The sequence below is a fragment of the Symphalangus syndactylus genome, chromosome 7 (assembly GCF_028878055.3).
Source record: "Symphalangus syndactylus isolate Jambi chromosome 7, NHGRI_mSymSyn1-v2.1_pri, whole genome shotgun sequence".
Classification (NCBI taxonomy): Eukaryota; Metazoa; Chordata; class Mammalia; order Primates; family Hylobatidae; genus Symphalangus; species Symphalangus syndactylus.
The window spans coordinates 39,243,398-39,267,623 of NC_072429.2; positions in this window are offsets into that span (position 1 = coordinate 39,243,398).

Here is a 24,226-nt window from a genome sequence, read left to right on the forward strand (position 1 = left end):
GAGTCATCTGTGAGAGCAAATATATGTTCCTGAAAAGCTAATTTTACACCTCATTTACCGTAGATAACAGAACAACCTCAATTTTTCAAATTTTTGAAGTTTTATTTATGGGGGTAGAATTCCCATGCATAGAGAATATGTGTAGGGAGCCAGAAACTCTTTCTATGAAATGCTATACAAATCTTCCCATATGTGGGTTCACTATCATCCTTCAGTTTTAGCACTGGCATTTGCAAAGCCAGAACAACAGCTGAAGAATGTACAATAAAAACTAGAATGCTGGGGTCCCACTTTTTGTTCTTACATTTACTGCTGACCCAGGTATCTTTGGCCCAGTCACTTAACCTCTCTGTGCCTCAGTTTCCTCATCTGCAAAATGGGGTTAAAATGCTTTTTCATAAAGTTTTATTTGCAATTTTAGAACAAGAGGTGCTTAAAGTAGCACAATGTGCTTTGTAATTATTATAAATGCTGTATTATTTGACTTTCTTGTGTTGTTGACAAAAAGATTCCCTCATGTAATAAAATAGTGCTTCAGTTTGGTTAAATTTAAGCACTATAGCACTGAAGCTTGCTTATCAAGCTACTTGGGACATTATTAGCAATAAAAACTGAGAGATTCAAAACCAGGATCTTTAATAATCTATAGCAAATAGATCATCTCATGCTATTGAACAAGATAGAAGAGTGTGTCATTTCTATGATAAGCATCTCCCAGCTCTCTTGATTGCATATGCATGCCATCATACAGAACCCCACTTTTATCATGGGAGAGCCAATCATTAAACAAAGGCTTGGAGCAAACTGACAGTATCACAAAATTAGCTTGATTATCTTTTATTCTGGAGGAAAGTCAGGTGATATGTCCCTACTGGGAAGATACAAAACAGACTATCCTGCTGTATTCTTTTTTTTTTTTTTTTTTTTTGGGATGGAGTCTTGCTCTGTCACCCATGCTGGAGTGCATTGGCACAATCTCGGCTCACGGCAAGCTCTGCCTCCCAGATTCAAGTGATTCTCCTGCCTCAACCTCCCTAGTAGCTGGGATTACAGGTGCACACCACCACACCTGGCTAATTTTTGTATTTTTAGTAGAGACAGGGTTTCACTATGCTGGTCAGGCTGGTCTCTAACTCCTGACCTCAAGAGATCTGCCTGCCTCAGCCTCCCAAAGTGCTAGGATTACAGGCACAAGCCACTGTGCCCGGCCTCCTGCTGGATTCTTTATTCAACTAGGTAGGTTCCAGATTAAATATGAGCCATATGCTCATTAGGCAAGAAATGTGAAAGAGGGTGCCTCTACAGTGTTGGTGACCCAACACTAGCAAACTTGAGTCAGAAAATATGGAAGAGGATAAATTACTCTCACATATCTAAGATGTTTCCATTTTTCTTCACTTTCTGTTGCAGGGCCCATATGACTATATTCCATCTGCTCCAACACACACCTTCCTTCTCTTAATTTTGCTTTCCCACCCACCAAGAAATTTGTAAGTCAAAATTTATTTCCATAAACAAGCTATTTCTAAATGATTGGAAATTTTTGCAAAAGTGGTATGGTTTATATGCCTAATCTTCTTAACTGCTATAAATCATATGAGAACAACAGCTAGGATAATTGTCCAAGCAGCTTTAGATGTGTTTAGGGCCAGGCAAAAGGTTTGCTTGTTTTTTCTTTCTGCTTAAGATCCGGGAGATTAGCAAATTTCTCAAGACTATAGGCTGAACTGTAATTTTTACCAAGTCTTGCTCATGAGCCTCAAAATTAATATATCCTTGAATAAAGTATAAATATTTCAGTAGATACATCTCTCTATTATCCATTTTCACAATTATAAAAGCATCAGCAAAATTGTGGATATATGTTCCAGTCACTCATGGATCTATGGAAATGGACTGTGTTTAAATGAATGCTTCCTTTGGATAGGATGTTCAGCAATAGCAAAAAAAAAAAAAACTTATCAATAACAATGAGATTTCCTGTGGCTCCACTTCTGCATCTGTACTACCTAGATGCATTTGGCTAATGGGTTTGTAGCAGTCAGAACAGCATTCTTCAGGGTTCATTAACTTAATTTTTCTTAATAAAATATTCATACCCTGGAAAATAAACATAACTGACTACTAAAGATAATTTGAGATAAATAAAAGCCCCAATTTAAATAGTTATTCAGGATAGAAAAATTTCATGAAAGGGGAAAAACATAGGGAGACTATCTTTGACTATCGTACTTAAAAACCATCTATTACTAAATTGAATGTCAAACTTTTCTTTAATGCCACCCTACTTTTAGGAAATATAATTTGCTGAAAAAAATTACAACCCTTCTGACTTATGCTATATAAATTAAATTATTACGAACAGTTAGGTTTTAGGGGTGGAAGAATAGATCTTGCTTTAATTTTTTTTTTTTTGGCCCACAAATAACTGCTCATACAGATTGTATGTGTCTTCCCAAGTCAATAAGGTAGAGCTGATATAGAAGGCCTGGGTTATCACTTAGGTAGCAAGCAAACGTGTTCTCCACTAGTAATAGGAGAAATAAAGTTTGCTAAATAATTTTTGCTACAGTATTTTGTTTCAACTTTGCTTTCAATTTTAAATAAATCTCTGGCAAACTTGTTCCTTTTTGCCCATTGACTGTCAAATTTTCCTGTAAACCCATTGTGTAATCCTTATGTTTGCTTTAACATAATTCACAAGTTCATCGTTTCAAAATGAAGCACGTCTTTTTAACCTGCCTAGGTTTTTGTAGAAACTGTAAAAAGAATATTCATTGATTTTGTGTTGATGTTTAAATAATTGGATCATCTGTGTTAAATTACATCAAGATAGATGGACAGCATAGGCATTTTATTTTTAAAATATTTAATTGCATTGTTTCAATCTGTCAAAGAGTGGCACAGAATATACACACACACACACACACACACAAACACACAGCAATAGAAATTTGCTCTGTAATTTGGGAGTTGCATTGCTCGTTGCCTTTTGTGAAATTTTCATGACAGTGTTTTGGTAATTAATGACAGCTTTTGGCAGTTTAATTCTATCATTTTACTAATTTAGATTTATCTATTGTATTGAAAAAGTTCAATATAACTTTTGAATGATAAGCATTCAAAGCAAATCTTAGATGACTGTTTATGTCATGAGTTTATGCTTCCAATATGGACCCAAGCCCCTCTTTAAGCAGACTTCTAGGTCTTAAGTGAGGAAAGATGTCATTGTGTTCTACTGCCTTGTCATTTCTATATAATGTACTATCTTGAGAGTTAATTTCAGGCATATTGGCAAGAAGATACAGACATAATGGAAGGTTGGAGTTAATCCCTGTAAGGCCTCTTCAAGTGCCAAATTCTATGATTCCATTTCAGAACGGGGCAGGGCAGATTCACAATCCTTTGCTGTCTTTAGTTTGGTGGTTTAGTTCTTCGTAAATAAATCTCTTGCTGAGAGTCCAAGTCCAATGTTTAATCAAAATTCCTAAAGATAGCTACTCAGAAGGCTAAGGTGGCAGGATAGCTTGGGCCCAGGAGTTTGATAACGGCCTGGGCAACATGGTAAGACCTCATCTCAAAAAAAAAAAAAAAAAGAGAGAGAGGAAAAAAACTACTAAAGATATAGTTATAGGTCCAATGTAGCAAAAATAGGATTATAATTTGCTATATTCAAACTAATGTGTCAGAGGTACACGTGGTTGATTTGGTGAGGGTTCCTGTTTTAGTTTTTTTCTGCATTACGGTCTTTGTACCCATGCTTATATTTTCATCCTTGTTATATGCAAAGTTCTGAAGGGTGAGAATGGTAAAGTTAAACAACTTTGAGCCCAATTTTGCCTACAATCAATATCCCATGAACTTACTAAAGAATGGATGATGCAATTTTCCAACTAAAAGCAGATCCCCAGCATGTTAGTAACAACACTTCTATTTGACTGACATCTCACAGACTGTGCCTATACCAGCCATTAACCATAGCAACTTCCCACAATGAGGCAGATCAAAATCCAAACATTTTTATAAATATGTGATGTAAATATATGCACAGATATATTCTGTACATAGTATGATGGTGTGAGCGCTTACTAAACGTGTACTTCTGTTCTAGGATGCAGGACTTCAAGAAAGGTTTTTGCTGCTGCTGCTGCTGCTGCTGGGAACTCATGTTTTTGTTGAGCATTTAGTGTTTGAACTCTTCCTGTCCTTGACTACCTCTTCTCTCCCTTACCCCACCTTCTGTTCACTACTATTATTTCTGATTGTTGACTGAGGCAGAGACTACTCAGTTTTTCAATTATCCAGGCCCATAAACCAGCAAATAGGTTTTTTTTATTTGTTTGGTTAGTTGGTTGATGTTTTTATTTGAAAGAGCAACAGAAAGTTCAGCACAATCTACAGTATTAAAATTAGCCAAAAGTCCCATATCTTTATTAGCTAAAAATTCCATCTCAACAGGGTTCATGCATGTTTTAACCTTCGAGATCCAATACTTTGGGGACTCAAGTATAGAGCTAATGTGTTTGAATACATAATTCCCCAGGTGTTTACTGTGTTAATGTAGCCAAGAGTCCAATTTCACAGAGCTTTCATTCAATCAGCTGCCTCAATTGGGGTTCTTTCTTTCCATCTCATTAGCATGACTCCATATATCACTTCAGTGCTTGTTTATTAATGAAAGAAAAATAAAAATTGACTGAGTTTCACCAGAATGATCCTCTGAAGTACACTGAATATGTACATGTACTGTATGCATTACCGTAGAGATTGGAATCAACTTACTGTATGTAAAGTTTTATGAATGGTTATTTTATAATTTATGTATTTAATATAGGAATCAATGAACTCTGGTGTTTTAGTTTATATAAAAATAAAACAAGCTGCATTTTTTTAAAACTTTATCTTTCATTGTTTATAGCTGTTTGTTTAATGAACTCTTCCACTTTTTTTTTTCTGAGACAGTCTTGGTCTGTTGCACAGGCTGGAGTTCAGTGGTACGATCTTGGCTCACTGGCTCACTGGCTCACTGCAACCTCCACCTCCCAGGTTCAAGTGATTCTTCTGCCTCAGCCTCCCAAGTAGCTGGGACTACAAGCGTGCACCACCACACCTGGCTAATTTCTTTGTATTTTTAGTAGAGATGGGGTTTTGTCATGTTGGTCAGGCTGGTCTCAAACTCCTGGGCTCAAGCAATCCACCAGCCTGGGCTTCCCAAAGTGCTGGGGATTACAGGCATGAGCGACCGCGCCCTTCCTCTAATCTACTTTTGAAAAACAGGGTGAGGCAAATCAGGGCTATCAGTGCAATGTAAGGAAATAAACTCTATATCCAGGACAGTAAATAGATTTATTCTCATCTTCCCACTCTGCATTTGTTACTGTGTGCGCCATGGGCACTATGATAAGGAGGCCAAAACAGAACGTATACCCCTGAGGAAAAAACTATCATCATTAGCATCTCTGCTCTGAACATAGTTTGGGAGAGAATCTTGCCTGCTATTTTCCATCCTTATTCTGAATGTTACTTCTCCTACTCTATCCATCTACCTTTTTTTTCTACCTTGTAGACCCACTAGATATAACAAATTAACAGGTATGTGTTATGTGGGCATTGAGCATGTGCACATTCCTATGGCCTATGTACATGTGGATCTACCCTCAAAGAGCTTACAGTCTCATGTGGGAAACAATCCCTGTATCCATGAATCAAATAAGAAACCAATATGACACAATAGAGGTACAATTTTGTAAGTCACCATGAAGAACTGTTAAAAATAGGCCAGGTGCAGTGGCTCACACCTGTAATCCCAGCACTTTGGGAGGCTAAGGCAGGAGTATCCTTGAGGCCAGGAGTTCAAGATCAGCCTGAGCAACATGACAAGAACCCATGTCTACAAAAATTTTTTACATGCCATTACCTGGCATGGTGGAACATGCTTATAGTCAGAGCTACTGGGAGACTGAGGAAGGAGGATCACTTCAGGCCAACAGTTTAAGGTTACAGTGATCCCATCACTTCGCTTTAGTCTAGACAACAGAGCAAGACCCCCAACTTTCAAAACAAAAAAGATAAAGAACAATCAAAAGTAATATTAAGCAGGATACTGTAGCTCACACTTGTAATACAGTGCTTTGGAAGGCTGAGGCGGGAGGTTCACTTGAGGCCAGGAGTTTGAGACCAGCCTGGGCAACATAGCAAGACCCTCATCTCTACTAAAAAATAAAAATAAAAATTAGCTGGGCATGGTGGTGAGTGCCAATAGTCCCAGGTACTTGAGAGGCTGAGGGGGGAGGATCACTTGAGCCCAGTAGTTCAAGATTACAGTGAACTATGATCATGCCACTTCACTCCAGCCTGGGCGACAGAGCAAGACCTTGCCTCAAAGAAACAAAGAAAAATTAGTATTTTGGAATGGGCTCAATAACATCCATGTTAAGAAGATTTCCTCTTTTAATTGTAACCTCTTCATCTTTATTAGCAAAAAAAAAAAAAAAAAATCACTCATCGGTTGTTACAATGTTCTGTCACTCATTCATAGGAAGCACCTATATGCCAGGAGCTATAGCAAATTCTAAACACAGAGAAGAATAAGACACAGGCCCAACTCTCAACACATCACAATTTACATTATTTGATGATGGTTTACAACAATTGAGTCTCTATGAGAAAGGTGTCTTACATATCAGCATGCCATAAAATAGGCAGTTATTATGGGGTCCTGTATAACTTTATAAAAGAAAGGCTCTGTTTTGATTAACTCCAGTTTTGGTATATAATTCAAATGTGTTATGTCAACAACTCAATTGGCCTCTTCTAGATCCAGAGAAAATTACCCCAGTGTTTTCTGGAGATGCCAAAGTGGGCAGCGGGCACTTCCTTCCACAGTGCTAGTGAGACAAGGAAACATTTACTAGGCCCATATGAAACCCACACAAAGGAATTCCTCCCACCAGCTCATGACATAGCCCTGCCTCTGACCTACAGGTACAGTTGCGGAAGTGCAGAGATATAGTCAAATTCCTACCTACCCCGTGGGTTAAGATTTGTGCCAAAAGGCTGATGAAGAATGCTCATTTTACTTAAACAAATTTGTAGCTACATATGAAATATAAAAGTAAATAGTGAAGGCTTTTTTTCCTCATTGAAAATCCTCTAGAGAAAAAAAAACTGTTTTTAACCCAAAACATTTTTGCGCATACACATATTTATAAATATGAAGTAAATTTTTGGTCAAAAAGCTCTATAACAAATAGTCATTGGTAATTTGTGCCTGTAATTACCATAAAAATATTTTAAAAAGGGCTATGACATCTGTGTCATTTATATGAAGCCCCACATGACACTTTCTTTTAGAATTTAGAAGAAGAAAAACACAAAAAAAATAACAACCACCTCAGGAGCCAGATTTTTCTTCCCTTGTGATAAGAGAAAATTTACTATGTTCCCATTTTGCCCTGACTGCTGACAAATGAAAAACATATCTATATTTAATCATGACATCTAATCAATTTTTTCTATTTGCTTTGTTATTTTATTGTTATTTATGTATTTATTTTTTTGAGATGGAGTTTCACTCTTGTTGCCCAGGCTGGAGTGCCATGGTGCAATCTCGGCTCACCGCAACCTCTACCTCCTGGGTTCAAGTGATTCTCCTCCCTCAGCCCATTGCAGGCATGTGCCACCATGCCCAGCTAATTTTGTATTTTTAGTAGAGATGGGGTTTCTCCATGTTGGTCAGGCTGGTCTCGAACTCCCAACCTCATGTGATCTGCCTACCTCAGCCTCTCAAAGTGCTAGGATTACAGGCACGAGCCACCACACCGGGCCTATTTATTTTTTTTTTACAGTGAGGCCTTGCTGTTGCCCAGGCTGGAGTGCAGTGATGCAATCATAGCTCACTGCAACCTTGAGCTCCTGGGCTCAAGCAATTCTCCCACCTCAGACTCCTGAAGTGCAAGGATTATAGGTGTGAGCCACTGCACCCAGCCTTTTTTATTTTATCGATCTTATTGTTTTGCCTTTCATTTGCTTTGATTTTGCCTTTAATTTACATTACCTCAAATCTTTTTTGTACAGTCATAATATATGAATTCAATATAAAAATGCACATTAAATATTCTTAGAGCCACCACAGAAATGTGTGTAGAAAAAAATATTCAAAACTTAGGCATAAGGCAAATAAGAAGTATATGTCTCTATAGTTTCTCTATAGTTTATAATATTCCAATTGGGGAAATACAATGATTCAAGAGAGCTCAGAAGTTTTACAATTCTATAAAGAAAGAGGCTAATTCATAGAAAAATGATAAGGTATGATGCGTTTTTCAACCTGATAGAAAAAATAAAACCATGCAAATAAAGATTGAGTTTTTGTCCTATAAGCACATTAACTACTTTTGTTTCTAACATACTGCTTTCATTTCAGCAGGTCTTTCCCCATCCTTCAATTTCTTCTCAAACCAGCTCAGTCATTCTACTGGTTCCTTTAATTAACAAGGTATATGACATTTGGATACATGTTTGTTTTAGAATGACATTTTTAATAACTTAATGAGTTATTTTTTGAAATGTCTTTTAAGGAATATTGAGATAGAGAGACTTAGTCCTTGCTCTCAATGACCTTACAGTAAAGTAAGACAGATAAAGCTGTAAAAATGAAGTAGAACTCAACACAGGGTGGTTAAAGCCATAAGGATACCACAAGATACTAAGTATCCTGAATGAATCTTTCATTCCAGACCTGCATTTTCTGCTACCTTCCCCAACTCACTGAGAGATGTTAGGTGGAAATATGGTGGATTCGTGAACGTAATTCTCATCTCCTTTTTTTCCCTCACTCTCTACAACTAATTCTTCCGAAGTCCTGTTGATTTTAGTTCTCCAGTCTATCCTCTATTCTTCATCACTTCCAAGAGTTTTTCACCTCAACTCTTGCAGTAGCTTCCTAGTTAAAATAGCTAACTCAAGTTTTGTCCCCTTTAAATACACCTTACTCATTGTTTTCAGCTTGATTTCATGTGCAAATCATACCAGGTTGTTCTCCTCTTTAAAATTCCTCCTTCGTTTCCCATTCCCATTGGTACCTGTGGTTAACTTATGGGAACTAAGCATTCAACATAAATATGGGATTTAGGAGTAGAGTAAGAGACTTTGGCCAAATTAAACAAAAGGATACTCTTTCATCTAACCCAGCACTAGAAAATAAGGTCAAACTCTCTCCTCAGCATGACCATTTATGTCCTGGGGCACTTGCCTTACACAGGTATGGGGGGATATTTCAATATTTCAGTGTAGGTTCTTTCTATTTTCCCTAAGTGTCAGCCAGTATGAGAAATAAAAAGAAATAGTACAAAGAGAGAAATCTTATAGCTGGGCCTCTGGGGGTGTCATCAAATATCATTAGGACTGTGATGGTGACCTTGGGCCACAAAACCAGCAAGTTTTTATTTGGGATTTTAGAAGGGGAAGGGGTGTATGAACAGGGAGTAAGTCACAAAGATCACATGCTTCAAAGGGCAATAAAGAACACAAGGCAAGGCAAAATTAGAATTACTGACGAGGTTCTATGTCCCGCTGTGCATGCATTGTCTTGATAAACCTTTTAATAGGAAACAGGGTTCGAGAGCAGAAAACCAGTCTGACTAGAATTTACCAGGCTGGAATTTCCCAATCCTAGTAAACCTGAGGACACTGCAGGAGACCAGGGTGTATTTCAGTCTTTATCTCAACCGCGTAAGACAGACAATCCCAGAGTGGCCGTCTATAGACCTACCCCCAGGAATGCATTCCTTCCCCAGGGCTATTCCTTGCTGGGAAAATAATTTAGTGATATTTCTCCTACATGCACATCCATCTATAGGCTTTCTGCAAGAAGAAAAATATGGCTCTATTCTGCCCGACCCTTCAGGCAGTCAGACCTTATGGTTATCTTTCCTTGTTCCCTGAAAATTGCTGTTATTCTGTTCTTTTTCAGGGTGCACTGATTTCATATTGTTCAAACACACGTTTTACAAACAATTTGTACAGTTAATGCAATCATCACAGGGTCCTGAGATGACATACATACTCAGCTTCCAAAGATGACAGGATTAAGAGATTAAAGTAAAGACAGGCATAGGAAATTACAAGAGTATTGATTGGGGAAGTGATAAATGTCCATGAAATCTTCACAGTTTGTGTTCAGAGATTGCAGTAAAGACAGGTGTAAGAAATTATAAAAGTATTAATTTTGGGAACTGATAAATGTCCATGAAATCTTCACAATTTAGGTTCTTCTGCCACAGCTTCAGCCGGTCCCTCCGTTCGGGGTCCCTGACTTCCCGCAACACACAGGTTACACTGTCCCATCTTCTCCAACACAAACAGACACACACATACACTTAGACCTTAGCAGGTCAAAAGAGCTGGTATTTATGCAGGCTTCCAGGCAAATTCATGCTGTGGATTTTTTGCTATATGCTGCTCTTTATGTCTAGAAATGTTTTTCCTATTTTTTTAATCTAGATAAACCTTTTTTTTTTTTTTTTTTTGGGGACAGAGCCTCGTTCTGTCGCCCAGGCTGGAGTACAGTGGCACAATCTCAGCTCACCGCAACCTCCACCTCCCAGGTTCAAGTGATTCTCCTGCCTCAGCCTCCCAAGTAGCTGGGATTACAGGCATGTGCCACCACCATGCCCCGCTAATTCTTGTATTTTTAGTAGAGACGGGGATTTCACCATGTTGATCAGGCTGGTCTCGAACTCCCAACCTCGTGATCTGCCCGCCTTGGCCTCCCAAAGTGTTAGGATTACAGGTGTGAGCCACCATGCCCAGCTACCCAGTTAAATCTTATTCCTACTTGAAGACTCAGCCATAATCTTCTTTAAGAGCTGGACAAAATATCCTTTGTTCTTGCACTCTATGTGTACCTATCATGCTATTTACCATGTATATTAAAGCTGCAGGCTGGGCACGGTGGCTCACACCTGTAATCCCAGCACTTTGGGAGGCCGAGGCAGGTGGATCATCTGAGGTCGGGAGTTTGAGACCAGCCTGACAAACATGGAGAAAATCCATCTCTACTAAAAATACAAAATTAGCCGGGCATAGTGGCGCATGCCTGTAATCCCAGCTACTCGGGAGGCTGAGGCAGGAGAATCGCTTGAACCCGGGAGGCAGAGGTTGTGGTGAGCCGAGATCGTGCCATTCCACTCCAGCCTGGGCAACAAGAGTGAAACTTTGTCTCAAAAATAAATAAATAAATAAAGTTACTTGTTCTGTCCCTTTCCACTTATGCCCAATGAAATCTCAGTTATTTGAGGGAAGAGATGTTCCTTTTTCAGTTTTTCATTCCCAGCACCTAGCACAGGTCCTAGCACCCTGCAGAGTCTTGGTATATTATTGTAATTATAGTGTTTATGTATTGAATTGTGGAGGGAGGAATCACTTCTTGTTTGAATGCTCAGAGAAGGCCCCACGAAGGTGGAAATAGGATAACTGGGCCATTTTATTGGAAAGTAATTTTGTTGTTATTCTTAGTTTTTTGTTTGTTTTGTTATTCTTTCCTTTCTTTCTGTTGTTCTTTTTTTTTTTTCTTTTCTGAAGGTGTCTTTTTGATAAGCCATAAGCTCTTCAGAAAACGCAAATAGATCATCACGTTCTCTGTTCAATTTCACCATATTTTCCTGGTCAAAGTTCTCCATTTTTCTGTATTCTACTGTCTGACCACAGGAGGGTAGCATTTTTCCAAAAGTCCAGGGAAAAAAAGTGTGAGCTCAAGGAAAACCTAAAGCTGATTTTACGTGATATTTTGATACCCCTTAGTTTTGCGTTTCGATTCCCCACATCCATATGAAAGTAATAACCTAAACATAAGCATTGCTTTGTCCATTCGTCTGGCATGATTGTTCACTATCTCGGGTTTTGTAGCCTCTCCCTATTTCAGGGAGGCTGGATTGCTGTCTCTGCCGCAGGCAGCAAATTCGTTTCCAAACACAAAGACCCAGGGAAACTTAGCGACCTCCAAATAGTTTCAGACTTGCTCAGACACCAGATAAAAGAGGTCAAGGCAGTTCATCAGATCCACTCCCTAATTCCCCACCTCTGAAACAAGCTTTCCCCAGAGAACAGACAAGTGAAGGTATGCTATTGTGTCTAGAGTTTTTCCCATTGTGTGGATGACCTTGATTTTTTTTTAATAATATTGTTAATGTTTTAAATATTTTTGCCAGAACATTTTATGTTTCTTAAAGGGATTTTTAAAGAAAAAAAAAGACAATTTAACAAAAAGTTAAGGCCCAAGAATCTCAAGAATGAAAAAAACAGCAATAATTTCTTGTTGTTCTTAAAAAACATTAGCTAGATAAGCTTTTATTTCATTAGTCTGCCATTCCTAACCATAAACGGCATTTTATAAGTCACTCAGTAATTGACCGAGGATCCCTGCTTCTTAGTGCTGCACCGCCTCAGTTATTAGGGGCTGCTATGGGAAAGCGCCATTCAAAATAAGCCAGGTGCTTTAATTTTATTTTAATTACAAACGGAAATAAAGCAGAGATCCAGTGATGCTGGCTTTTACTCCTTCTGATCTATTTTTCTTTCTACTCTGTTACAAGAGGCAATATGTATACAGGAGACACATGAATAGGAGATAGAGAATTCTATCTCTGCCACTAGGTATGTGTCATTGAAGAAGCGATTTGAGCATTTTAAATCTCCCCCCAAACGGGATAATAATACCATTTACCTTGTTAGGCTGTTGAGAAAATTAAATAAGATATGTAACAGGATTCACACAAAAAGTTGCAATGTGTGCTATATAGTAAAGGCTCAATAAATCACACTTTTATTAATTATGTTGTTCAGTTCATCTGTTAGTATAAAGGGATAAAGTGCAGAAGGATAATATGAGCGTATAAAGCCTGAAAGAACAAGAGCATGAAAGGATGCCTCTTACCCAGACACCCTGCCCTCATCATCCTCCCCCGATTCCTGGTGCTCTCTGAAAAAGCTAAGCAAAACATCATCACCAAGAGCATTGCAACATTGAATAAATAAGCAGTGATTTATTTAAATAACCAAAAAAAAAAAGTCTTTCTGTTCAGGATTGGGTTAATAGTTCGCAGAGGAAGAACAAACAAATCTCAGGCAAAAATGCCAAGAACCAGGCACTGCAATAGCTAGCCCTCGCAGTACTCACCGACACCACAGGGGGACGCTGTAGAAAAACCGCTGTGGTTTGGGGCGCCTCTCAGACATCGCTGACAATTAACTTTTTATTTGATCATCAATTGTTTAATTTTTCGTGTGTGAGTATCACAATAAGAGTCATTTTTTAAGACCTGAAAAGGACCTTAAGAATATTCATTTTTTATTCGTTCTTTTTTTTTTTTTTTAACCAAATATTTATTGAACAACTGCAATGTGGCAGGCATGCCTGAATATGAATGAGAAAACTGTGTAAGTGGGCCAGGCGCCATGGCTCAGCCTGTAAACCCAGCACTTTGGGAGGCTGAGGCAGGAGGATCTCTTGAGCTCAGGAGTTCGAGACCAGCCTGGACTAGCCTGGTCAACATGGCAAAACCCTGTCTCTAGGCATGGTAGCAAGCACCTATAATCCCAGCTACTGTGGAGGCTGAGGCAGGAGGATCACTTGAGTCTGGGAGGCGGAGGTTGCAGTGAGCCGAGATCACACCACTGCACTCCAGCCTGAGCAACAAAACAAAAACAAAACAAAACAAACAAAAAAATGGGTGCAGTGGCTCATGCCTGTAATCCCAGTACTTTGGGAGACCGCGGCTGGAGGCTGGTGGATCACCCCAGGTCAGGAGTTTGAGACCAGCCTGGCCAACGTGGTAAAACCCTGTCTGTACTAAAAATACAAAAATCAGCCGGGCGTGGTGGCACAGCCTTATAATCCCAGCTACTCGGGAAGCTGAGGCCAGAGAATTGCTTGAACCCGGGAGGCAGAGGTTAAAGTGAGCCGAGATTGCTCCATTGCACTCCAGCCTGGGGGACAAGAGCGAAAACTCCGTCTCAAAAAAAAAGAGAGAATACTGTGTAAGTGACTTGCCTATTGGTGGAGCTACTAAATGGTTGAGCCAAGACGTGGGTCAGATCATCTGACTTCAAGTTTAGTGAACTTTCCCTAAAAATAACAATATAATTATTTTATATTATAATATAATTAACTTATATTATACAATCTGGCCGGGCACAGTAGCTCACGCCTGTAATCCCAGCACTTCGGGAGGCCGAGGCGGGTGGATTACTTGAGGTCAGGAGTTCGAGACCAGCCTGGCCAGCCTGGTGAAACCCCTGTCTATACTAAAAATACAAAAATTAGCTGGGCATGGTGGCGGGCACCTGTAGTCCCAGCTATTCGGGAGGCTGAGGCCCGACGATCAGTTGAACCCGGGAGATAGAGGTTGCAGTGAGCCAAGATCGCACCACTGCACTCCAGCCTGGGTGACAGAGCGAGACCCAGTCTCAAAAAATAATAATACTAATAATAATTGATGTTTATTATATAATCCTATATAATATCTTAATATAATTATCAATATAACTAACATATAATTCACTATATATTAAATAAATAACGATATAACAATGACTGAGCCCCTACAATGTATAAAAAATTTTTCATGCATTTTTAAATTTGCTATATGGCCTCTAGAGTGGTGTGAGGATATAGGCTTTAGAATGCTATGTTTGAATCCCAGCTCTGTTCCCCATTAGCTATATGACCTTGATCAACTTAATGAACATCTCTAAGGCTCAATTTTCTCATCCATAAAATAAAAATAATATAATCTGGGCTTATGGTAAGGATTGAATTAAATTAAATTAAAATATTATTTAAAATATACATAAAATGCCTGGTACAGGGTAGAAGCCCTATCATTATCATCCACGCTCCTAACAAATTTGCATTTACTAAGGAGGAAAGTAACACATAAAAGTTTAGTAACTTGCCCAGATTTATTCAGCAAATAAGTGGCCAAGTCAGAATCTGAATTCAGATCTGATTCCAAAGCTTATGTTCATTTCACTATTATGTTGCCAGTGTAATTTTGTCTCCAGACATAAATGTCTTTAATATAAATGTCTTTAATATTCCTCCACACACCTGGAATAGGCTACACCTGGAATAGGCTACACATGTAAGAGCTAATCTACACATGTCTATTAAATGTTAGCAACACTTTTAGACAAGGGGAGGATAGAGAATAGGAACGTTTTGTTTTGTTTTTGTTTTCCTCTTTTTCTGTTCCAATTACTATACTAAGGATTAAGAGGGAACATAGCTCCGTTCCCTCTTTTTCACTGTTCTTTTTCACTAAAGACAAAAGGATATGGCGCTTCACTATCTAGAAGGTTGTGTATCCACACTGTTATCCACAAAGAATCCCTGTGGTTTTTTACTTCCTTTTCAAGTTTAAACCAAGGTTCTTTTCCCAGTTCCCATGATCTTCCTCAACAGAAGGGACTCAGTGAATCCCTGCATTTCTGGCATTTCTAGAAGGAAAGGGACAGGACCAGGAGGAGTGAAGGCCCCTGAGTGTACATGAGATCAACAGCTGCCTGCTTGGTGGGAACTGAGAGGGGCTGAAAGGATTCTACCCAATCGCTACCACCGCAAACACACACACATCCTCAAATGTCCTCTTGGAGTTAAATATGTATCTACATTCCAGGAAGTCCCTGGGCAAAACGGAGGTAATTTACCCAGAAGGATCATATAATAAGATATTAGAATCCATTAACAGAAACCCTTGCCTTTTTATTAAATTGTTTAGCTGCTCTATTTGGAAACCCTGAAGGGAAAAAAAGCATCATGTATGATAAGGGAATGTCCTATTAGGGAATTATGTTTTACTGAGAGACCCAGATGAGAGGCACATGGGCAACGGGGATTAACCAGGACAACTGTAAATGTCGTACCAAGAGTGTTGTGTTGGTAAACAGGCTCTAGGAAGCGAGGGCGGGGGGCTTGATTTATACTCTGCAGATTTCTTCAAGGTAATTATCTCACCATAGCTGATTTCGAACTACAAATGACAAAATATTTAACAAATGGCCTCCAGGGCTGGTACAAGCCAGCTCAGGCACATCACTACCAATAATTTTGGAAGGATGAGGTTACTTCCGGCCAATGACAAACAGTGTGACTTTTCAAAGCAGGTGTGTGTTTATCCCTGTCAAGTTCAATATGCTCCCTACCCAACCCCACCCCTCATAGCAGGGCTACAAAGGAATACGTAGAGTTAAGGTGGAGTAACAGCACAAATGAGTGCATGGAAAAACTGGTGAAATCTGAATACAGTCTGCAGTTTGCACTGTACCAATGGCAGTTTCCTGATTTTGCCATTTTATTCTAGTTACTTAAGTTGTTACCATAGGGAGACGCTAAGCGAAAGGTACATGGTGCGCTGTGTGCTAATTTTCCAACTTACTTTAGGGTTTATAACTATTTTAAGATAAAAAAGCTATATTAAAAAACCCTCAAGCAATATAAGAAAATATGTAGATGACAGCAAAGTTTGCCCCAAAATCATACCACACAGAAATAATCGTGATTATCATTAGGTGGACAGCATTCTAGACATCTTTTGGTGTACATATACAGATAGAAAAGGAAAGAGTTGATGCTACTTTTAGAGAAATAGAGTTCCAAAATAGATTCTATTTTTTTGTTTCTTTTTTTTTGAGATGGAGTCTTGCTCTGTCGCCCAGGCTGGAGTGCAGTGGCGCAATCTCAGCTCACTGCAAGCTCCGCCTCCCGGGTTCACGCTATTCTCCTGCCTCAGCCTCTCCGAGTAGCTGGGACTACAGGCGCCTGCCACCGTGCCCGGCTAATTTTTTTGTATTTTTAGTAGAGACGGGGTTTCACCGTGGTCTCGATCTCCTGACTTCGTGATCCGCCCGCCTCGGCCTCCCAAAGTGCTGGGATTACAAGCGTGAGCCACCGCGCCCAGCTAATAGATTCTATTTTTAAATTCATGTAAATAATTTAATTGAAGTTAACAGAAGAACCTGATATTAAACTGTAAGAATCAGTAAACTTCAAATCACACACACACACACACACACACACATATATTTACACCCATACAATGGAGTATCAGATTTCGTAGATGATGAGACCAGAGCCTGTGGGACCATTTTTTGGCTCTAAAATTAAGGCCTTTAAAATTATAAGTTGAGTTATTGTATTTCCTGTTCTCAGAGACCATAGCGCTAAGAAAGGAGGCATTGAGAGATTCAGCCCACTAAGGTTTCAGAAAAAAAATGCAAAAACACTGAACATTAACTTCAAAATGCCTTAGAACCTTGATTGACAACTAGGCTTTTTATATTTGACTTCCTGCTCTGTTTCATTAGCTGAAGCCTTTGACCACACTGTCCTCTTTTTATCTATATCTTGAGGCCACCAATATGATAATACAGTATTAATAAAAAATTAAAATGTTAATGTTGATATTTTGTCACAGGGTTTACTTTGCTAAGTATTTCAGTAACGTGCTAAACCACATTACAGATCTAGCCAGCTTTATAATTTTAAAAACTCAGCACAGTTTTTACCTCCTTTGAGTGTCATAGCAATCTGAACAAGAGTCCAGGCTGGTATTTCATCCCCATTTTAGGAGTGGTGAAAGCGAAGCTCACAGAAGGTGGGCGGCGTGCCTACAGCCAGGGGGAGGAAGTGGAAGGGCCATGGGATCTCACAGATTGCTGGATTTTCTATTGCTTTCTATTATCATATGTTAATAGAAGCCTGACATGGCTTTAGAACCTCCATATGTCAAATGTAATTCAACGCAGTTTGTAACACACTCAGGAAATTAAAGCTTAAAAGGAATTGAAATCTTCCCTACTCCCACGAAAGAAAAATATTTCAAACCTACTAAGAGATTAGCAAGGATCTTTTAAAAATCAGACTAGCAGTTTATTTCATTTCATGCAACAACAACTAAAGGAATGGAACACACAACATATAACTTTTGGTCCTGGATGGGAAAAATAATAATAGCTAATATCTTTCATATGTCATGGCACTATGCCAAGTGATTTATTTTTATTATTTAAAATTCATAATAATCCTTTGAGGTATATATTATGATTATCCTGATTTTGCAAAAGAAGAAACTGAAGATTGAAAAATCAAACAGGTTAAAAGAAGATCTAGAATTTGAACGTGTATTTGTCTAATGTGAGGCTATATTATACTCTCTGGAGAATAGAGGAAGGCCACACCAACAAATGAAACCAAAGACTGATTAAAAATATAACTGAAAAGAAGGAAAATTAACCTTTAGGATTCTCATATATTCTCTGCCTTTTCCTCCTAGTCCCCTTCTCCCCTCCAACTACCAAAGCTAATGGATTCTATTTCTTCTCTTCCAAATCCAAAGTTGCTCTCTAAAAAGTGTCTGGATCTCACTGAAGTTTAAGAGGAAGTAACTCTTCACAGCATTGAAAACCATTGCCCCTGGAGCTTTATATCCAGCTTTAGCTAATCATTTGGAAGGTTCATTTATTCAGTTCTCTGGAACCGGAAATTTGGGGTAGGAAAAAACAACTATAAAAAGTATGGCATACAGTCAATTGATAGTTGACAAAAGTGCCACGACAATCAAATAGGGAGAAAAGAGTCTTTTCAACAGATGCTGCTGGGACAATGTGTACCTACATGTAAAGGAATGAATGTGGACATCTACCTTACATTCTATACAAAAATCATCTCACAATGTATCACAGACCTAAATGTAAAGCTAAAACTCTTAGCCAGGCGCCGTGGCTCACGCTTGTAATCCCAGCACTTTGGGAGGCCGAGGCGGGCGGATCACGAGGTCAGGAGATCGAGACCACGGTGAAACCCCGTCTCTACTAAAAAAATACAAAAAAAATTAGCCAGGCGTGGTGGCGGGCGCCTGTAGTCCCAGCTACTCGGAGAGGCTGAGGCAGGAGAATGGCATGAACCCGGGAGGCGGAGCTTGCAGTGAGCCGAGATTGCGCCACTGCACTCCAGCCTGGGCGACAGAGCCAGACTCCGTCTCAAAAAAAAAAAAAAAAAAAAAATCTCTTAGAAAGGGGGTCTAAATCTTCATGATTGTGGATAAGGCAACAGTTTCTTACGTATGACACCAAAAGCAAAAGCCACAAAAGAAAAAAATAAATAAACTAGACAGCATTAAAATTAAGAACTTTTGTGCTTCAAAGAACACTACCAAGAAAGTGAAAAGGCAACCCACACATTAGGAGAAAATTTGGAAAACCATATATCTGATAAGAAACATGTGTATCTAAAATACATAAAGAACTCTTAGGCCAGGAGCGATGGCTCATGCCTGTAATCCCAGCAGTTTAGGAGGCCAAGGCAGGTGGATCACAAGGTCAGGAGTTTAAGACCAGCCTGGCCAACATGGTGAAACTCCCGTCTCTAGTAAAAATACAAAAAATAATTCACTGGGCATGGTGGCAGGTGCCTGTAATCACAGCTACTGGGGAGGCTAAGGCAAGAGAATTGCTTGAACCTGGGATGCAGAGCTTGCAGTGAGCCAAGATCGTGCCGTTCCACTCCAGCCTGGGCAACAAGAGCAAAACTCTGTTTCAAAAAAAAAAACAACTATGATTGAGAGATCACTACATAAAAAATACTGACAATACCAAATGCTAATGAGGATTTGGAGAAACTGGGTCTTTTATACATTGCTGGTAGCAATGCAAAATGATATGCCTCCTGGAAAACAGTATGATACTCTCTTAAAAGAAAATTTTTATTTATTTGAGACATGGTCTGGCCCTGTTGCCCAGGCTGGAATGCAGTGGTGTGTTCATAGCTCACTGCAGCCTTGACATGTCTAGCTCAAGCAATCATCCCACTGCAGCCTCCTGAGTAGCGGGGACTACAGTTTCCTGCCACCACACTCAGCTAATGTTTTTCTTTATTTTTTGCAGAGACAGGGTCTCACTATATTGCCCAGGCTGGTCTCAAACTCCTGGGCTCAAGTGATCCTCCCACCTTGGCCTCCTAAAGTGCTGGGACTACAGGCGGGAACATACCATGCATGACCAAAAGGAAAGGTTTTATGTAAATGAAATCATGAAATATGTGGTCTTACGTTCTTAAAAGAAAATACACTTACCATACAACGAAGCAACCACATTCCTGGGCATTTATCCTAGAGAAATAGAAACTTATATCCAACAAATTTTGTACATAATTGGTCACAGCAGCTTTATTTGTAATTTCCAAAAATGGAAACAATGAAAATGTCTATTCAAGAGAGGAATGCTTAAACTAACTGGTCTATACCATAGAACATTACTTGGCAATAAAAAACAGTGAACTGGGTGGGCGGTGGCTCATGCCTGTAATCCTAGCACTTTGGGAGGCAGAGGCAGGGGAATCACCTGAGGTCAAGAGTTCGAGACCAGCCTGGCCAAGATGGCAAAACCCTGTTTCTACTAAAAATACAAAACAAACAAACAAATAAACAAAAATTAGCCCGGTGTGGTGGTTTGCACCTGTAATCCCAACTACTTGGGAGGCTGAGGCAGGAGAATTGCTTAAACCCAGGAGCCTGGGCAACAAAAATGAAACCCAGTCTCAAAAAACACATAAACAAAAAACAGTTAACTACTGATACATGCAACTTGGTTGGATCTCAAAGGCATTATGCTGAGTGAAAAGGTCCAATCTCAAAAAATCACCTGCAGTATGATTTCATTGACAATAACGTTCTCAAAATGACAAAAATTATGGAGATGGGAAACAAATTGGTGGTTGCCAGGGGTTATGGAGGCTGGAGGGAAGGGATGGGGGTAATTGTAAAAGGGTAGTGGGGATATGTATGCGTATAGATGAACAAGAACTACACAAAAAATCACTAAAATTAAGCCCATTGCTGCTCAGACTTCTCAGACGTAAGAACCCAAGATAAAAACCAAGAGGAATTGCTCCACTGCACTCCAGCCTGGGTGACAGAGCGAGACTCCATCTCAAAACAAACAAACAAACAAAAACAAGAGAAATGAATCATCTTCTGCAGAAGTTATAATTCCTGAGACATCTTGTCTACATTGAAAATGTATGTAAATAAATGATAAATAAACATGACACATTCTCTAAATTTTGCCAGCTTCTAAATATTCACCGTAACTGTGGATTTTAGTCTCTGGAAATATCTAAATCATGGCTAAGATCCCCCAATCTAGCGGAAAGGTTGTGTCATTACTTCATTTCCTACCACAGTAATTTTCTCCTTTCAGGTTCTTACACATAGAGAACCCGCTCCTCTTTCACTCCACGGGGCAGCTGGTTTCCAGCCATGGAGTAAATGCAAACTTTATGGTTCAGAACATGCCAGCAGCTGCCAGAGGATCCTAACTTTTCAGTTCTTGGACTGTTCTGAAGAAGATTTTAAGCCAAGGTCATCAAAGACCGACTCCACTACTCAACAAGAGCCAGATAGGCAGGGTAGACGGCTTCCCCTTGAGAGCCAAGCCCAGCTTCTCTTTGGTACAGACTCATTTGTCGGGGTCTCGGCTGCATGAACCTCATTCTTCACTTGGTCATATCCCTCCCTGGCAGGTGTAAAAGTACAAATCTCTATGTACTTGGCAGCCAGACACATGCTAAGACCCTGCCACCACTAAGGTTGCCCAGGCCCACCAGGCCAGACAGACTCAATAAGGAAGCCCTTCCCACACTGGAGTCCAGATACCTTCATGCCTCTCATTACAGCCCTTCAAGCCTTCCACCCAACTCTGAACCCTCCTCCTCAACATCCTGCTTTACTTAACATTGTGATTTATTTCCTCATCTTCTGCAAAGTCTCATACAGCCCACAGCACAGTCCAATTACTATTGTTAACATTGTTACTGACAGACACCACAAGAAAAAAACTTAGTATGTTTCTAGGGCTTTGTATACATTACATAATTGAATCGTGACAAGAACCATAAAATAGGCACAATTATTATCCTGATTTTCCAAACACACTAAAAGACATAAGCAACAACAACTGAGGTCTTTATAGTTCCAAAGTCCCTGTTCTTAATGTTTCCACCATAAGGCTTCCTGGGTCTGATAAAGGCCTTGTATTTCCATAATCAATACTGTGACCTTCGGAAAATGAGACACCTGGATGTGAACCTAGCTAGGTGACTCGCTTGCAAAATTGCACATCAGATCGCCATTCAAGCCTTAGTCCCTCATTTGTGAAAATTAGGGATTAAAATAATGCTGCTTCACTAAACTGTTGTGTAAGTTAAATGAGATAATAAAGTATTTAAAGTGCTCAGCATGATGCCTAACAAACGATGAACCCCAGTGAATGCCTGTCAAATGAATAAAGAAATGAATCTGTTACAATTAACATAAATAGGGGAGAGGAGACAAAAAGTGCCAAACAATGACTCACAAGAGAGCAGTAATACTTGGCTTTGTGATGTGGCCAGAGACATCTGGATAAGAAAATTCCATGGCTGTCTACCAGTTCTATTGGCTGTTGCCACCTGCAGGAGCTCAGTGCTAATGAGACCACAGCCAGGAGGTCCTCACCCTTGGGCAATTCACCTTGCTTGGATCCACAGGCACCAATGGCATTTATAAGGCAGCCATTCAAAAACACTGTTTTTAAGGGGGACTGGCACCAAAAATAATTACAATTGAAGAACACTCTCTATCTTTGTTGCTGGACAAACAATTGCAAACCAACACACCACTAACATCAAAAGAGGGATAACTTCAAAAAGATAGCAAAATTCACAAGAACAGACTCACATCTGTGTTGGGCCCAGTATTTCTGTATCATCAGCTCACTGGTTCTGGGACTTTGAGATTTCCCTTACTAGTAAAATAGTGGGAAAAAACTCAAAAAGGTATTTTATAAAGTAACATTTTTTAACAAAAAGAATGGAAAAAATTCCCCCCTTCTTTTTTTTTGAGACAGAGTCTCGCTCTGTCAACCTGGGCTGGAGTGCAGTGGTGCAATCTTGGCTCACTGCAACCTCCACCTCCCAGGTTCAAGCGATTCTCCTACCTCAGCCTGTAGCTGGGACTACGGGCATGTGCCACTATGCCCAGATAATTTTTGTATTTTTAGTAAAGATGGAGTTTCACCATGTTGGTTGATCAGGATGGTCTTGATCTCTTGACCTTGTGATCTACCCGCCTCGGCCTCCCAAAGTGCTGGGATCCATTTTTCTAACTGTGTAAAACTTAACACTCATCACACTGATCTTATTTTTCTAATTTTACTACAGGCTCATAAAAACTTTGTTATGTGCCTAGTCCAGTATACAGATACACACACATACACATACACACACAAGTACATACACATACATGCACACATATCTATGTATGGATAAGTATTGGAGAATGACTTCATTATATTATTTACTTCATAAAAACCCAGAAACAGGGCCAGGCGTGGTAGCTCATGCCTGTAATCCCAGAACTTTGGGAGGCCGAGGTGGGCAGATCACCTGAGGTAAGTAGTTCAAGACCAGCTTGACCAACATGGAGAAACCCTGTCTCTACTAAAAATAACAAAATTAACCGGGCATGGTGGCGCGTGCCTGTAATCCCAGCTACTCAGGAGGCTGAGGCAAGAGAATTGCTTGAACCTGGGAGGTGGAGGTTGTGGTGAGCCGAGATCACACCATTTTACTCCAGCCTGGGCAACAAGAAAGAAACTCTGTCTCAAAAAAAAAAAAAGAAAAGATAAAAGGAAAAAGAAAAAAAAAACAGAAACACATTTTATTTTCAGTTTACAGAGACAAACACTAAAGGTAAAGAGATTTTCCAAAGACACAGTGCATTAGACAGAGGGGGTGGGCTCAGGCCAAAAAGGTTAGACATTCAGAAGATCTTACCACACAGTGCCACAAACTGTGAGATACTAAGGAATTCACAGAAGGCATAAATTTAAGCATACCCAAATTTAGGCAAAATTTACACATATATAGCTGCAAATACATAAATGAAAATTGGAAATGTTATCGGTTATGTATAGTGTTTTTCCACCCTCCAAAAAACAGGCTATTGGCTGGGCATAGTGGCTCATACCTGTAATCCCAGCACTTTGGGAGGCTGAGGCAGGCAGATCACCTGAGGTCAGTAGTTTGAGACCAACCTGACCAACATGGTGAAACCCTGTCTCTACTAAAAATACAAAAATTAGCTGGGTGTGGTGGTGGGCACCTGTAATGCCAGCTACTTGGGAGGCTGAA